The sequence below is a fragment of the Urocitellus parryii genome (genome assembly GCF_045843805.1).
Source record: "Urocitellus parryii isolate mUroPar1 chromosome 13 unlocalized genomic scaffold, mUroPar1.hap1 SUPER_13_unloc_5, whole genome shotgun sequence".
In the NCBI taxonomy this organism is placed as follows: Eukaryota; Metazoa; Chordata; class Mammalia; order Rodentia; family Sciuridae; genus Urocitellus; species Urocitellus parryii.
This window is the reverse complement of record NW_027551773.1, coordinates 234,752-237,389: the sequence shown is the minus strand read 5'-3', so window position 1 is coordinate 237,389 and position 2,638 is coordinate 234,752.

The window sequence follows — 2,638 nt, the reverse complement described above, 5'->3', positions numbered from 1 at the left end:
GAGAGCTGGGTGAATGTGGACCTTCAATCTGGGAGAGAACCTGGCTCTACCACAGGCGCTCACCGCCTCCTGGGGAAGAAAGCATCCTTCTCATCTCATTTTTAAAGAAAAACATTCTCTGTCTTGGCTTCTGCTTCCATCGCTCCCCCTCCTGAAGTGGCTCCTCAGTCTGCATGACTGGAGGTGCTTTTGCCCTGGAAAAATCCACTTCGGGGCTTCCTTTGGGCTCTGGGCAGCCAACTCCCTTCCTCTGTTTTGTTCACATTTCGTGGATGATACGTTTATTCTTGGGGTCTTCATTACTACGTATATATTAATAATTCACAAATCTGAATCTTATCCCTTTCCTCTCACTTGAGTTCCAAATCTGTTTTCGTCTCAATCCCTAGATAGTCAGATATTCTGAAATTGATGCGTTCATATTTTGATTTTTCCTTTTTCTTTCTACATCTTGTACTCCACTTTTTATTTTTTCAGTCTATGTTGGTAAAAATCTCATATTTTCCCAAAGTAGAGAACTGAAAATAATCTGGCTTTTAAAAATACCCTGGAAAAAATAGACCATTCATCAGTGTGCTGATTCCATCTCTAGCATCATGAATTCCTGTGACTCTGGTAGAGTTAAATTCATTCCCATCATTTTAAAATAAAGCCAATGAAAGACCAAAGAGATGATTACAAAGTGAGTGTTCCCACAGAGCTGCTGAGTCCCCACCTTTATTTTGGCAAAGCACCTTTTCATATGTCACAAATACATCCTAAATAATTAGTGGGTTCAGTGGGTCAGCATTGTGGGGTGGGTGGTTGTCTAAGGATGAACTAGGGTCTCTATGAGGAAGATAATTAGGTTTTCGGAAACTCAAACCTGTGAAAAAGTGGACATTGAAGGCTGTGTCCTTCCCGTGGATTTCTGAGCTAATGTTAACATGAAAGGTCTATAACAGACACAAGAAACACAGACATTTCGAATGCCAGGACTCCGTGGTCACTGAAAAGACTAGAAGTCTCATTTCTCATTTGAGCATGCATGACCTTGATTTAGGTCAGTGTGTTAACAGCACAGTTATGGAGCAGGTGAGGCTGCAGCAGGTGGGTGCACGGCTTTGAAATCTGTTACACAACCCACCCACAGCACCTCGGGGATCGCAAGACCATGGGGTGTCGTGATGCCAATGATGAATTCTGCAAGAAAACTGTATCAAAAGCCTTGGGTGAAAACGATGAGTCAGTTAAGGTTCTTCTCCTGTAACAAGTACCTCTCTGTGGGGACCTTGATGACGGGTGGGGGCTGTGTGGGCCTGGAGGTATATGGAAATCTCTGTGTCTTCCTCCTTGTTCTGCTGTGAACCTAAAACTACTCTAGAAAATCCAAGTCTTAGAAAAACAAGTTTGGTTAGTGTGGCTTCCAAGCAGGTAGCAATGAGTTTTGTGGTTGTCAAAGGGACAGACAGGTGACAATGGAGACGAAGGCAGGAGCATTACTTGAGTGGCAGGCCTTCAGTCTTGTGAATGTTAGCAGATGGATTTGACCTGTGGTGTGGACTTAGATCAGAGGCTGCATTTTGCATATGGCCAGAATGGCACTTATGTGGCCTTTCAAAAGGCCAGTTCCACAGTGATAGTCACCACTAATAATTCCATAAACTCCTCCAGTTGCCTTCAGTGGTGTGACTTCTGATCTGGAGGGGAGAAAGGGGGTGATATTCTATAAGTATCAATTTTCAAAAGTCTCTGTTCTGCTGGCGTTAACTGATGAGCTCGGAGAGGCTTGAAACCTCCTCTGCACAACAACGGTCACCATGGCAACCTGTGCTTTCAAGGATGTCGAGGATGTTTTTAAACACAAGGTGAGAAAACACTCTCTATACAAATGTTTGCCCGGGACTACATGTCTGATTCCACCAGGACATTTGCTCTCCTTTACTAGAATTTGACGCAATGCTGAGAGCTTTTCCATTGGAGGAGAAATTGGGCAACCGAGGCGGTCACCAAACAGACGGCTGTCCCTGCTCTGCAATTGAGACTTGCTCCTGACACAGGCTGGGTGTCAGGTGCCTGGCATCCCCTACAGTACCCAAGAGGAAGACGGGTGACTCCTCTGAAGGCTTTTGAATCTCCCATGCCATTTCCACCTGGGATTTTCTGAGGCTATGTGGGACCATCATCAGCTCCAGGGCATTATTGAAGTCCTCAGGTTTCCATGAAATGTGGGATTCCTGTGGAAGACCGGAAGCTGACCCACGGTGTTCAGAATGTACACGTTGAGCTTCCCCAGCGAAGGAGCATGGGGTAAAGAGAAGAGGGAGGATCAGGATTCTGAGCAATCGAATGTCGGCTGTGGTTTTCAAGTGAGCAGCACTGACCCTAGTCACACTGGGTGGGACAAGGGGCCTCCTGAGGAGGCAGATTATCACCAGGATTCCTGTTGGCAGTTTGGAGCTTAAAGGACAGGCACTTTAGACACCACAAGTCTAAGTGGCCAGCCTGAGCAGCGTGGCTCTTCCCTCTGCTGTCCCCTGTCCCCACCTCTGGCCTCTGTGAACCCCCCATCTGACCCTGAATGAGTTTGCACATGTATGGACCCAAAAAGAGGCCCACCCTGTCCACATTCTCGATTTCCTGCCCATCCATCTATGCC